At 38.1% G+C, this 16182-nt stretch overlaps 3 long non-coding RNA genes across 4 annotated transcripts; 1 reads left to right on the top strand and 2 right to left on the bottom strand.

The window, feature by feature from the left end:
• The first annotated feature begins 4118 nt into the window (after positions 1-4118).
• LOC139984736 (uncharacterized) lies at positions 4119-11985 on the top strand. 2 transcript variants are annotated; one of them, XR_011799168.1, is made up of 4 exons: positions 4119-4294; positions 9545-9729; positions 10115-10328; positions 10857-11985. It is a non-coding gene; the product is annotated as an uncharacterized lncRNA (long non-coding RNA). The 2 variants fall into 2 exon arrangements; XR_011799167.1 differs by lacking the exon at positions 4119-4294 and having other exon boundaries at positions 8917-9729.
• LOC139984737 (uncharacterized) lies at positions 5788-8838 on the bottom strand. The gene is made up of 2 exons (XR_011799169.1): positions 8524-8838; positions 5788-7485 (listed from the first exon to the last, which is right to left on the bottom strand). It is a non-coding gene; the product is annotated as an uncharacterized lncRNA (long non-coding RNA).
• Positions 11172-12759, bottom strand: LOC139984738 (uncharacterized). Its single transcript, XR_011799170.1, has 2 exons — positions 12565-12759; positions 11172-12505 (listed from the first exon to the last, which is right to left on the bottom strand). It is a non-coding gene; the product is annotated as an uncharacterized lncRNA (long non-coding RNA).
• Between the last annotated feature and the right edge of the window lie 3423 nt (positions 12760-16182).

Genomic DNA, 16182 nt, shown 5'->3' with positions numbered 1-16182 from the left:
ATCGAATGTGCAAACCGATAAATCGAATGTACGATATCGGTAAATCGAATGTACGATACCGATAAATCGAATGTGCCATACCGATAAATCGATATTGCGGTACCGATAAATCGAATGTGCGATACCGATAAATCGAATGTGCGATACCGATAAATCGATATTGCGATACCGATAAATCGATACTGCGGTACCGATAAATCGAATGTGCGGTACCGATAAATCGAACGTGCGATACCCATTAATCGAATGTGCGGTACCGATAAATCGAATGTGCGGTACCGATAAAGCTTATGTGCGATACCGATAAATCTATATTTCGGTACCGATAAATCGTATGTGCGATACCGATAAATCGATATTTCGGTACCGATAAATCGAATGTGCGGTGCCGATAAATCGAATGTGCGATACCGGTAAATCGAATGTGCGGTACCGATAAACGGAATGTGCGATACCGATTAATTGATATTGCTACCGATAAATCGAAGGTGCGGTACTGATAAATCGAATGTGCGTTACCGATAAATCGAATGTGCGATACCGTTTAATCGAATGTGCGATACCTATAAATCAATATTGGGGTACCGATAAATCGAATGTGCGGTGCCGATTAATCGAATGTGCGATATCGGTCAATCGAATGTACGATACCGATAAATCGAATGTGCGATACCGATTAATCGATATTGCTACCGATAAATCGAATTTGCGAGACCGATAATTCGAATTTACGATACCGATAAATAGAATGTGCAGTAACGATAAATCGAATGTACGATAACGATAAATCGAATGTGCAAACCGATAAATCGAATGTACGATATCGGTATATCGAATGTACGATACCGATAAATCTAATGTGCGGTACCGATAAATCGATATTGCGGTACCGATAAATCGAATGTGCGATACCGATAAATCGAATGTGCGATACCGATAAATCGATATTGCGATACCGATAAATCGAAGGTGCGGTACCGATAAATCGAATGTGCGGTACCGATAAATCGAACGTGCGATACCCATTAATCGAATGTGCGGTACCGATAAATCGAATGTGCGGTACCGATAAATCGTATGTGCGATACCGATAAATCTATATTTCGGTACCGATAAATCGTATGTGCGATACCGATTAATCGAATGTGCGGTACCGATAAATCGATTGTGCGATACCGATAAATCGAATGTGCGGTACCGATAAATCGAATGTGCGGTGCCGATAAATCGAATGTGCGGTGCCGATAAATCATTAGTGCGTTACCGATAAATCGAATGTGCGATACCGTTTAATCGAATGTGCGATACCGATTAATCGAATTTGGGATACCGATAAATCGAATGTGCGGTACCGATAAATCGAAAGTGCGTTACCGATAAGTCGATTGTGCGATACCGTTTAATCGAAAGTGCGGTACCGTTTAATCGAATGTGCGATACCGATTAATCGAATTTGCGATACCGATAAATCGAATGTGCGGTACCGATAAATAGAATGTGCGATGCCGATAAATCGATTGTGCGATACCGGTCAATCGAATGAGCGATACCAAAAATCGATATTGCGGTACCGATAAATAGAATGTGCGGTACCGATAAATCGAATTCGCGATACCGATAAATCGAATGTGCGATACCAATAATGGAATGTGCGATACCGATAAATCGAATATGCGTTACCGATAAATCGAATGTGCGGTACCGATAAAAAGAACGTGCGATACCGATTAATCGAATGTGCGGTACCGATAAATCGAAAGGCGGTACCGATTAATCGATTGTGCTGTACCGATAATTCGAATGTGCGATACCGATAAATCGATATTGCGGTACCGATAAATCGAATGTGCGGTGCCGATAAATCGAATGTGCGGTTCCGATAAATCGGAAGTGCGTTACCGATAAATCGAAGGCGCGATACCGTTTAATCGAATGTGCGATACCGATTAATGGAATTTGCGATACCGATAAATCGAATGTGCGGTACCGATAAATCGAAAGTGCGGTACCGATAAATCGAATGTGCGATACCGTTTAATCGAAAGTGCGGTACCGTTTAATTGAATTTGCGATAACGATTAATCGAATTTGCGATACCGATAAATCGAATGTGCGGTACCGATAAATCGATTGTGCGATACCGATAAATCGAATGTGCGGTACCGATAAATCGAATGTGCGGTACCGATAAATCGAATGTGCGATACCGTTTAATCGAAAGTGCGGTACCGTTTAATTGAATTTGCGATAACGATTAATCGAATTTGCGATACCGATCAATCGAATGTGCGGTACCGATAAATCGATTGTGCGATACCGATAAATCGAATGTGCGGTACCGATAAATCGAATGTGCGGTACCGATAAATCGAATGTGCGGTCCCGATAAATATAATGTGCGATACCGATAAATCGAATATGCGGTACCGATAAATCGAACTTGCGGTACCGATAAATCGAAAGTGCGTTACCGATAAATCGAATGTGCGATACCGTTTAATCGAATGTGCGATTCCGATTTATCGAATTTGCGATACCGATAAATCGATATTGCGGTACCGATAAATAGAATGTGCGGTACCGATAAATCGAATTAGCGATACCAATAATGGCATGTGCGATACCGATAAATCGAATGTGCGGTACCGATAAATAGAATGTGCGATGCCGATAAATCGATTGTGCGATACCGGTCAATCGAATGAGCGATACCAAAAATCGATATTGCGGTACCGATAAATAGAATGTGCGGTACCGATAAATCGAATTCGCGATACCGATAAATCGAATGTGCGATACCAATAATGGAATGTGCGATACCGATAAATCGAATATGCGTTAACGATAAATCGAATGTGCGGTACCGATAAAAAGAACGTGCGATACCGATTAATCGAATGTGCGGTACCGATAAATCGAAAGGCGGTACCGATTAATCGATTGTGCTGTACCGATAATTCGAATATGCGATACCGATAAATCGAATTTGCGGTACCGATAAACCGTATGTGCGATACCGATAAATCGAATCCCAGGAGAAAATTCCTGTTAATACCTGTTACAATTTCAATTGGTTTTAACCGGAACCAACAGGGACTAACAGGTAACTGTTAACCACAACTGGTTTTAACAGGTATTGTGACCAAAACCAGTTTATACCAGTTAATTGCCTGTTGCAACAGGTAAGTTACCTGTAAGCTGTAACAGGTACCAATTGGTTTTAACAGGTACCTGTTAAACCAGTTGCTTTCAACAGGTAAAATACCTGTTGAAAACAACTGGTTTAACAGGTACCTGTTGAAAACAACTGGTTTAACAGGTACCTGTTGAAAACAACTGGTTTAACAGGTACCTGTTGAAACAACTGGTTTAACAGCTAGGTACCTGTTGAAAACAACTGGTTTAACAGGTACCTGTTACACAAGTTGCATTCAACAGGTCTGCAGTTGGTTCAAATTTCTGTCTCCACTTTAAGGCACATAATGGTGGATCACCGTTGTCAGGGAAGGTTTATGAGGGGAGGGGGGCTTGAAAATTTTTGTTTCTCATAAAGGGCTTATATGCAAAATAATGCAGTTATTTCCTCTTTTTTTGCTCCCTTCGTTTTTTTCACCGTCAGACATCACGTCCCCAAATTTTTTTTGTGGAGGTACTCTTTCCCCTGCCCCCCCTTCCCCGCCCTCGCTGGCTTTGCCACTGCAAAGATGTGGTATAACGTATGTCTGATCACTGAATTGTTTATCCTATTTGGTACATTAAGGTAAAATGAAAAATTCACATATTAAATTTATGAGAGAGTTCTTCCGGATAGTATATGAATACGTAGCATACACATACATCAAAAGATTGAGTCGAGCTCGCATCTATATTTAGATCAGTGATTCATAGTCTAAGAAAGTAAGACACATATTGCCAAGTCAAGATCAAGATAAAAATAATTAATGTTTAAATTGTAATATGATTTAATTCTTTCTTAATTACTGCTGTTTTAAATTTTTGATATTAATTAATGATATTTATAATTTTTAGTGACATGAAACTCTCAAATTGGGGCCAAAGACAATTTTTTAAATTTTTTCGATAATCACATTTTGTACGAGGTTGAACTTTGACTTCAACACCATATTCAATTTCGAAACCGGCAACTTGCATTGCACAGCGTAAGCATAGCTTGGCATGGTTTAATACGATCACTCTAAGCAACTTTCAACTGTTAATCACCCAAGAAGATCTATAGAAGAATGGAAGTATTAACCGCCACCATCGGCCTACCTGTTGTTCCTTAAACTTGGAGGTAAAACTAACGTAAATTGTTAGGCCACTGGCACTTGTGACCGTTGTTAGGCTAGCGTTTCGCGATACACAAGTGCAATGACAGTGAGTAGCCTAGGTTTTCTATTGAATACTGCAGTGCATTCTCAACACTAAACTGTGCATTCTAAACAGTTGGAAAGCAGACCCAAGGTTCGCCGGAATTTATTAAGGTTTGGTGACGTCACACATTTTGAATTTCGGCGGTAATCGTTCAATGAGAGACGAGAAATAAATGTTGAAATAAATGTGTTGTTTTCATTAAAACCTCATTCAAATGTCTACTGAACCTGGAAACTAAGATAAAAAGGTTTCTGACTTACCAGTAGCGATAAATTCGAACAGAAATACTCACAGGAAATCCGCTAAATTACAGGTGATATTTAGGTCACGGCTGCAAAAGCCGTAGCGACCGATCATGAAATCGACTCATAAAAGACTTAAAATACCGGAACAAACGCCAAATGTTCACAAACAGTTAGATAATTTCATTCGAAACACAGAAACACCCGTCAATTATCACAGTCTGCTTGAAAACGGCCGATCACAATTCATTTCACATGTCTCCAATGCTCGCGGGTGATGTTGGGCCGCCATCTTTGAAATTCTAACAAGTTAGCATCCTATATACAGCTATACATTTAACACAGCGTATGCGCTGGAATGCAACAACACAGAAGCCAGTGTACATGTATACTTCGATCGATTTTAGCAGATGTGATAGGTTTATATAGGTTTTTGCTTGGATAAATCCATACCACAAATGAAAACATTCGTAAAATTTCAGGTTGCTAGAAAACAACCGGTCAAAATTCAGTCCACACGGCACCGAGTGATGTTAGACAAATTCAGTGATGACTGAATTTGTATAGAAGTTAGCATCATATGATCCAGCTCTACATTCAACTCGTTCCCACGGTTCGTAGGGATATTCATAAGCACTACGTAGCAGCCGATGCTCAATCACCTGGTTCGGTTTCAATTGCACGTTTCAACGATGGTGTGTGCTGGGGGAGGTGGTGGGTGATCTCAGACAAGTGATGTGCTTAGCATATTACATCACACCCTTTCTGAAACCTTGAGCATGCAATTCAATGAGTGGGGGTGTGGTTACTATCGCGAATTAATTTCTCTGCATGTGCTTAGCCTTATCATAGTAACATTGCACTGCATATTCCTTAGCATCCCATGAGAGGTGAAGTCAAAGTATATTGATAGGAACAATCCCTCCCCACCCCACCCCCCACCCACAGGAGGTATCCGCCTGTTGCATAACTTGCATGGTGATGGATAAGTATGTGCAACTGCATAACTGTAATCACTTTCTTGCAAGAGACTGCAATTAAAGGTACAGAGGAGCAGAATAGCATGTTTGTCTTTAAGGAGCTGTAAATATTATTAGTCTTATGGACATGTGGTATGAGGTACAAGATCCAATTTCTGACACCTTTGACAAACAATCAAATTGAATACCAATTGTAAAGGAATTTCTCTTTTATTGGAGGAAAATTACTTTTACCTGAAAGACTGATCCCCTTAAAAAAAATGTTAAAAGAAACCTTAAAAGAATTACTTGTTAATAATTAGAGAAGAGGTTAAGCAATACTTAGTAGTTTGTACTAAGGTGTTGTTCATCTAATATATGAACACACTATACTTTTGATAGTTGCTCATTAGAAAACCTCAATTTTAAATTGATTTGAAACACATAAAAAATAATGTTACCATGCTGTATTTGCCACAAATATGCTAGATATTCAAGTATGGTCACCTTTGTCAAAATTCTTAAACTATTTGTATTTTTCCTCACTGGGACATTCAGTCACCTTGTTTGTTCCTCAAAATGTCTGAGAACAATTCGAAGAGTAAAGACCTCAAGGAAAGTAATTTTTGAAAACTTCGAGCAATTATAGCGTGCTATAATTTGGGGCCTATACTAACTACCTTTAGAAATCATTCGAAACACTTCAAAGCAACACAACAGATACAGTATAAAGACGCTTTTCCATAAATGTAAGTTAAAAGGTGAAATGAAATTTTAATTGAAAGAATTAGATGACTATGTCTTCAATGAACTGTTTTGGTACGGCCAAAGTAAAGGAAATGTTTCATGCTCAATGAACAAACACTCATGACAAAATAATTGTTTGGTAAGTTAATGTGAGTGAGATTGAAAAAACTGACTTAAGCATTTTACTTCTGTTCTTAGCAAGCACATTAAAATGTTTATGAGGTGTCAGCAAATACGTAACGAGAAAATTCAGGGTGAAAGAACAGTGTAACAACCTGTGCGATAGCAAAACTTTCACAATTCCTCCACTTGCGTTTTTGCAAGGACCAGCAAATTGATCTGACTTGGAAAAAATTGTATGTGAACTAACACATTACTTTACACTCTTGACTGGAAATGACTTGATTAGTAGTCTGTTGAAACAAGCTTTAATTAAAATATCTATTATACCTTGGTGAACAAATGCCATGTTACTGTATAGGGTTAATGGGCCTCTCAATCTTAGTATTAAGCCACATCCCCTCATTAATATACATAATCAATATACCAAATATTATCATTTACCTGTCATCGGCCAACAACCACAATGTCTCAATGCAGTTAGACCAATTGCTGGGACTATATTTTTGAAACATTAACTTTGAAATTGTGGCCTCATTAGTATTCATGATGAGTACCACGACTTGTCATTATTTGAAATTTGTCAGGTTTGACCCTGTGACAAAGCAACAAGAACAGGTCACTTTTACCCATTAGATTGTGTCTACAGAGTGAATTATCCACGGTAGGTGTCACATATGCATAAACACAAAGATCAACTTGAGCCTTATTGAATGCTTAGGTTCGTGTACTTTCTGCAAGGAACAAAAGATGCACAATTGACTTTCCATTCCACCGCAACATTATTTCAACCTGGACCTACAAAAACAACCACATGCAATTGCATCAATATTTGCCACATGATGTATGACAATGAAGATAATATGGTGGGGTTTTTATTTTACACATGCATATTTGTTGAAACTGTGAATAATGTAAAAAAAAAACACATTAAGGAAGCAACTTGAAATAATTGCAGGCTACAATTGTCTCGAATATAGATGCATGTACTATATCCCAACTGCCCACAAAGGAGAATCCAACCCGCAGATGCAGAAAGAGTCCTGAAAATAAAAGAAAACAAAAATAAATATTAACAGAACATTGGATAATAGGAGACAATATTTAAAGTCACATGACGAATGACTTCACATTGCTTTTAAATGCAACAGGCAGAGATTAGTTGCAACAAGCCCATATTACGTAACATTGTAGTGGAACTTGTAAATGCATTTTCTCTCTGAAAATGACAGAGACATACAACAGTACAAGTTGAAGAACTTTGAAACAAAGTGAAATGGGCACATGCACAACCCCCCCCCCCCCCCCGAAAAATAAGTGCAATATGAATTCACACACAAAAGGATACTACCAAAATGTGTTGCGAACAATGTACAAAAATTCAGTGCAGAACCAATGTTCACCAGTGACTCGACCAACCTATGTATCTAGGTACACCGGATTAAATCACACAAGGGTAAAACTACTTAGTACTAACCAGAGCCGACCAAGGCAGTACCTCTTTTTTAAATGTAAGCTTTTTAATTTTCAAGTACTATTATATGTACTAGTACTTATAATACTACTAGTAGCTGGGCTGGTATGAAGGTACAGTATTGCCATTGCTAACAACCACCAGTGGAAGAAGTCAGTAGTAAACTTAAAATTACCAGCATAGGCCTAGTATTGTGTAGTTGTACTGTAGGGTCCTACTGCTCGGTCACTACAGTACTAGCACTACCCTAAAATTCAAGGAAACGACATTGTATTCGTAAACAATGTCTAACATTCATAAACACAAGGTCCCGTAATATGAATACACTGTACTGTAGAATACTTAAAACTATAACCCTAGGCTACACACTATGGTAATGCGCATACACATGTACATATGCAATTAACCACGATAGGATACGTTGATGCAGGTGATCAAGAGGAACCTTACAAATGTCACTTTAATTCAACCCAGAATGCTGGAACAACTCCGAATTTAGCCCCAAATCATTGTTCAATTTGTTTTATACCATCGACCGGACGATGGAGGTAGTACCTTCTTGAAAACGGAAAATGTGCAATTCGAAAGATGAAAGGTTTTAACTCACGTTTCGTTTTTATTTTTCAAGCCGGGGCGAAGAAATTTCCGAATTTCATCCACATCGTGAGTCCGACATCGTCGCAAACAGATATTTAATGAATATTTAACTTCTTTTCTTCAAGGTTTTGGTTCAAGCAATTCGATTGCTGCTCTATGAATATGTATTAAAACGGATTTTCAGACGATATCCAAGCTGTAGTGTACTGAAATGTAGTGATGGACTAAGCTCCCACAATGCATTTCACCGCTTTTGCGAAGTGTTTAATGATTGCGAAATAACGGTCAAAAGTCGCAGTCTGATTTCTGACTGTAAACACCAATTAACAATGTGTTATGTGTGTATTGGGCTAGATTGAACAGTCGCACATAATCTTCTAATTTATTTCCAAACAAATGCTGGGACTGAGTTTCAATACTGCAGTTTACTTGAAGCTTAGGTCTACACTCATTTGGTAAAGATTTCTTGAATTTCCCATGTGAATCTAAATGGGTAGGCTATGTGATATTGAATAAAACAAGGCTAGACCTTCAAACTTACTGTTACAGTAGGCTGAACAAATTATGTTGGCTAGTCACCGGTATTATATACTTTAGTTCTACTACTAGTAAGACTAAAAAAACGACTGAAAGACAAACTGACTTAGTGTGACAAAGAACTGTTTCTTCTCTAGCCTAGGTCTAAATAAGACTTGTTAAGTGAGCAAGCAAAATAACAACTTAAAACAATTAGGCCTATAAATAAGTTGGCTCAGTGCATTTGTGTTTCTAAAATCTTGTATTTTTAGATCTTAAAAACAAACAAAGATTTAGCCCATGTTTTATTATCTCTGTAGTCTGGGCATTTGATTCTGGTTGCAATGATGACACTCTGGTTCAAATGTTCAGCTTTATACAGTCTGCTTCAGACTTTGGGAATCCTTTTGAAGACTATTGTGGAAGCAAATCTCACATCACTTTGTGGTGACAACTTTATTTCATTTTTTCAAATGATTCATGACTACTGCTGCTTTGCTATTTCCTTTTTCCAGGAAGAATTGAAAAACCAAATATCCAGGTGAGGTTTCCTGTGATGTACGACACCAGTGTGGAGGCAACAACAGAAGAGGAGAACGTATATGGCTTAAAGACATAATGGTGTAAGATGATATTAAGAGTTTATCCAAGAGTCCAAAAAGCAAAGGAACAAGTGCCATAGAGAAAAAAAGATGGAAGGGTGAGTTTAACTATTGTACCCAAATGTGTAATGATATTATTTAGATACTTTTCATAACCTGTTTATATATAATATATAAAAAACAGTCTGGTACATCATTTACGTACAAGCGTCAAAAGTTTGGCCAATTTTTTACTGATTTGGGATAATTATAAACATGGTTATTAAGCTTTGAAAAATAACTTGGTGTTATAGTGCAAAGCTAGTATATTATTTGGTAAAGCTGCTATTCCTGGCTTATAACTTGAGGGACCTTGATTTAAATGTTTACCTCCCAATATGTTGATATAAAATGTTAATGTTAATGTATGTTTATGATAATGTGAGTTATCATGTGCTATATCTGTATATATGCTTACAGGTATATCATATTTTCTGTTCACAGGTCAATATTGGTGCAGATTTTGGGCTTCCTGAAGACAAGTGGGAGGCCATTTGTAGTTAAGAGAAACACTCTATGTTCGTGAAGACTTTACTGGTGTTGCTTTGGGGTACCAACACTTTGAAAATGAAAGTCGTTGGGAATGCTTGCACACGATTCAACAGTGACAGAGATGCAAAACCGCTGTTGTCTCCCGTGAAGCTTAATGCTATGGAAGGTTAGTCATTAGGAAAAGCTTTCAAACAAGTTACCATTTATATTACAAGCTCATGACGTAGTACACAAGTGTACAATATAATTTACTGAATAAGCTGTTTTTCAGGAGTAAGTAATTTTTTAACACTGACAGAACTATTTATCAGTAGGATTGATTATGCATTCCAGTATCATGAGTTAACAACTGATATCATTTTGGTTGGTTCTTAATTGCCTTTGAGTTCTGACAGGAAGCCTACAATCAAACTACCATAGTGGTGTAGTTTTTCCAACCAAAAGATTGAGCAAACCCAAATTCTAAACCAAAAGAATGTTCTTGGTTAGACTGTGATTGCTAGTCCATTCAGGTTGGATACCAACAGAGATAAATATCGTGAGACATTCTAAACCATAGGAAAGTTTGACCTTAACTTTCCATGAAAGCACTCATCTAGCAATGCAAGAGAGTTTGTTAAGTTTTAGGACCACACTGTTACTGTTAATCATGATAAGTCAATTCTTAAGTGTTCTTACGCTTTGTTTCTTGCAGCACAATTCGTGGAACGTTTGAAAGAAAGCTGCAGTTTACTGAGGAAGCTGCAAGGTTCAGCAAATACATATCCGAGAAGCTGACGTCAATCGTAAAACAAAGAAGGCCTTAAAACATTAGTATCATATTATTTTTTTCAATGGTTATTGCTTACCATTAAACAGTCTTTAGTTTTATTCAAACTGACAGCATATTGCTGTCACTGACAAGTTAACTTTTCAGAGGAATTTTTTTAGACAGTTCTTTTTTCAAAGTAGGATTAAACCCATATTTATTATTATGTTTTAAACAGTTATTGTTTGCCATTATATAGTATTTAGTTTTTTAATTAAATTCAGGAAATGGAAAGTATGTTGCTGTCAATTACAACTTAAGTTTTCAATGGAGATCTTCTGGACAGTTTTTTCTTGAAAGTGGTTTAACCATGACTATTATAAACTGATGTTGACTTTTACTTGGCAAAGTCATCTTTCCACTTTTGCCTTATTTTTTTTTAAAGAACTAACATTTCTAGTAATCAGTATGTACAAATGCCATTAAACAGTATTCAGATTTTTATTCAAACTCCAGAATAGACAGTATATTGTCGTCACATATGTGTTCAGTATAAATATGCATTACAAATACATGCTTTGTAGGTAAATATTGTTTTTTAAGATCTGATTGGTAGCCAATTTAAGAACGAATTCCTTTCAAAAGGTTAATGTCTGTCTAGCTATTATTGTTGTCTGCCTAGCATGCAGAATTGCACACTACATAGTTTGGTAATGCTAACTCTTGAATAACTTTTATCTATTCAGCTGTAACTTTTATTTTGATATAATGATTGATAAAAAATTAACCTTTATATTGTTTTAACAGATAGAGTTTCCTTTCTTAATTGCCACAGCAATACATGAAATCATTGTTTTAATGAACATATTTAGTTGGTATTTCATAATATATGTAAGTTTTTAATGTGTAATATGAAAGCGTTTACTTCAGAAGTTTGCTTTCTTGTTAGACTCCAAATTTATGTTTTCTTTTTCATTGCCCTCAACTTTGCATTATTGTGCAGTACTATACTTTTGCCATTCATGTTTGATCCATTAACTTGTCTTAACTTTGTTGGAATAAAATGATATTTTCAGATTTTTGTTAACAGTGATTTTTACTCCATCTGCTGGAAGTTCTCCCTCGCCTTAACTTGCTTGTTAAGTGTTAGACCTACATCATGTGCAACTGTAAAGAGTAATTTTAACCTGTTGAAATTCATCGCCACCTGTTTTCACCAGATAACTTGTTGAAAACAATTGAACCTGTGGAAAATCCTACTGTTATAACCAGCTTAAAACCTTCCATACATGTTCTTACCTGTTCAAACGTTTTCAATACCAGTAAAGACATGTTGAAAACAGAACCAGTTAAAACCTGTTACCCCTGTTGAAAACAGTTGAAACCAGTTCATACAGTATGTTATTACCAGTTAATAGCTGTTGCGCCTGTTGAAAACAGTTGAAACCTGTTATTACCAGTTAATACCTGTTCATGCCAGTTAAAAACTGTTGTGCCTGTTGAAACCTGTTGAGAACAGTTGAAACCGGTTAATACCAGTTAAAAACTGTTATGCCTGTTGAAAACAGTTGAAACCTGTTATTACCAGTTAATACCTGTTAATACCAGCTAAAGCTGTTGAAAACAGTTGAAACCTGTTAATACCAGCTAATACCTGTTAATACCAGTTAAAAACTGTTATGCCTGTTGAAAACAGTTGAAACCTGTTAATACCAGTTAATACCTGTCAATACCAGTTAACACCCGTTAATATCATTTAATACCTGTTATTACCTGTCACCAAATACCAGTTGCAACAGGTACCTGTTAAAACCAGTTCAACAGGTATTAACTGGAATTTTCACCTGGGATGTGCGGTACCGATAAATCGAATGTGCGGTGCCGATAAATCGAATGTGCGGTTCCGATAAATCGGAAGTGCGTTACCGATAAATCGAAGGCGCGATACCGTTTAATCGAATGTGCGATACCGATTAATCGAATTTGCGATACCGATAAATCGAATGTGCGATACCGTTTAATCGAAAGTGCGGTACCGTTTAATTGAATTTGCGATAACGATTAATCGAATTTGCGATACCGATCAATCGAATGTGCGGTACCGATAAATCGATTGTGCGATACCGATAAATCGAATGTGCGGTACCGATAAATCGAATGTGCGGTACCGATAAATCGAATGTGCGGTCCCGATAAATAGAATGTGCGATACCGATAAATCGAATATGCGGTACCGATAAATCGAAAGGCGGTACCGATTAATAGATTGTGCGGTACCGATAAATCGATATTGCGGTACCGATAAATCGAATGTGCGTTACCGGTCAATCGAATGTGCGATACCGATAAATCGAATTTGCGATACCGATAAATCGAAAGTGCGGTACCGATTAATCGAATTTGCGATACCGATAAATCGAATGTGAGATACCGTTTAATCGAATGTGCCATACCGATTAATAGAATTTGCGATACCGATAAATCGAATGTGCGATACCGGTCAATCGAATGTGCGATACCGATAAATCGATATTGCGGTACCGATAAATCGAAAGGCGGTACCGATTAATCGATTGTGCTGTACCGATAATTCGAATATGCGATACCGATAAATCGAATGTGCGGTACCGATAAATCGTATGTGCGATACCGATAAATCGATATTGCGGTACCGATAAATCGAATGTGCGGTGCCGATAAATAGAATGTGCGGTTCCGATAAATTGAAAGTGCGTTACCGATAAATCGAAGGTGCGATACCGTTTAATCGAATGTGCGATACCGATTAATCGAATTTGCGATACCGATAAATCGAACTTGCGGTACCGATAAATCGAAAGTGCGTTACCGATAAATCGAATGTGCGATACCGTTTAATCGAATGTACGATACCGATTTATCGAAGTTGCGATACCGATAAATCGAAAGTGCGGTACCGTTTAATCGAATGTGCGATACCGATAAATCGATATTGCGGTACCGATAAAGAGAATGTGCGGTACCGATAAATCGAATTAGCGATACCAATAATGGCATGTGCGATACCGTGAAATCGAACGTGCGATACCGATTAATCGATTGTGCGGTACCGATAAATCGATTGTGCGATACCGATAAATCGAATGTGCGGTACCGATAAATCGAATGTGCGGTGCCGATAAATCGAATGTGCGGTGCCGATAAATCGAAAGTGCGTTACCGATAAATCGAATGTGCGATACCGTTTAATCGAATGTGCGATACCGATTAATCGAATTTGGGATACCGATAAATCGAATGTGCGGTACCGATAAATCGAAAGTGCGTTACCGATAAATCGATTGTGCGATACCGTTTAATCGAAAGTGCGGTACCGTTTAATCGAATGTGCGATACCGATTAATCGAAATTGCGATACCGATAAATCGAATGTGCGGTACCGATAAATAGAATGTGCGATGCCGATAAATCGATTGTGCGATACCGGTCAATCGAATGAGCGATACCAAAAATCGATATTGCGGTACCGATAAATAGAATGTGCGGTACCGATAAATCGAATTCGCGATACCGATCAATCGAATGTGCGATACCAATAATGGAATGTGCGATACCGATAAATCGAATATGCGTTACCGATAAATCGAATGTGCGGTACCGATAAAAAGAACGTGCGATACCGATTAATCGAATGTGCGGTACCGATAAATCGAAAGGCGGTACCGATTAATCGATTGTGCTGTACCGATAATTCGAATATGCGATACCGATAAATCGAATTTGCGGTACCGATAAATCGTATGTGCGATACCGATAAATCGATATTGCGGTACCGATAAATCGAATGTGCGGTGCCGATAAATCGAATGTGCGGTTCCGATAAATCGGAAGTGCGTTACCGATAAATCGAAGGCGCGATACCGTTTAATCGAATGTGCGATACCGATAAATCGAATTTGCGATACCGATAAATCGAATGTGCGGTACCGATAAATCGAAAGTGCGGTACCGATAAATCGAATGTGCGATACCGTTTAATCGAAAGTGCGGTACCGTTTAATCGAATTTGCGATACCGATCAATCGAATGTGCGATACCGATTAATCGAAGGTGCGATACCGATAAATCGAATGTGCGGTACCGATAAATCGAATGTGCGATGCCGATAAATCGAATGTGCGATACCGGTCAATCGAATGTGCGATACCAATAAATCGATATTGCGGTACCGATAAATCGAATGTGCGGTGCCGATAAATCGAATGTGCGGTACCGATAAATCGAAAGTGCGTTACCGATAGACCGAATGTGCGATATCGGTAAATCGAAAGGCGGTACCGATTAATAGATTGTGCGGTACCGATAAATCGATATTGCGGTACCGATAAATCGAATGTGCGATACCGGTCAATCGAATGTGCGATACCGATAAATCGAATTTGCGATACCGATAAATCGAAAGTGCGGTACCGATTAATCGAATTTGCGATACCGATAAATCGAATGTGAGATACCGTTTAATCGAATGTGCCATACCGATTAATAGAATTTGCGATACCGATAAATCAAATGTGCGATACCGGTCAATCGAATGTGCGATACCGATAAATCGATATTGCGGTACCGATAAATCGAAAGGCGGTACCGATTAATCGATTGTGCTGTACCGATAATTCGAATATGCGATACCGATAAATCGAATGTGCGGTTCCGATAAATTGAAAGTGCGTTACCGATAAATCGAAGGTGCGATACCGTTTAATCGAATGTGCGATACCGATTAATCGAATTTGCGATACCGATAAATCGAACTTGCGGTACCGATAAATCGAAAGTGCGTTACCGATAAATCGAATGTGCGATACCGTTTAATCGAATGTGCGATACCGATTTATCGAAGTTGCGTTACCGATAAATCGAAAGTGCGGTACCGTTTAATCGAATGTGCGATACCGATAAATCGATATTGCGGTACCGATAAAGAGAATGTGCGGTACCGATAAATCGATTGTGCGATACCGATAAATCGAAAGTGCGATAACGATAAATCGAATGTATGGTACCGATAAATGGAATGTGCGGTACCTATTAATCGATTGTGCGGTACCGATAAATCGATATTGCGGTACCGATAAATCGAATGTGCGGTACTGATAAATCGATATTGCGGTGCCGATAAATCGAATGTGCGGTTCCGATAAATGAAAAGTGCGTTACCGATAAATCGAATGTGCGATACCGTTTAATCGAATGTGCGATACCTATTAATCGAATTTGCGATACCGATAAATCG

Source organism: Apostichopus japonicus, chromosome 17, assembly GCF_037975245.1.
Source record: "Apostichopus japonicus isolate 1M-3 chromosome 17, ASM3797524v1, whole genome shotgun sequence".
In the NCBI taxonomy this organism is placed as follows: Eukaryota; Metazoa; Echinodermata; class Holothuroidea; order Aspidochirotida; family Stichopodidae; genus Apostichopus; species Apostichopus japonicus.
This window is presented reverse-complemented; position numbering and strand designations above follow the sequence as displayed.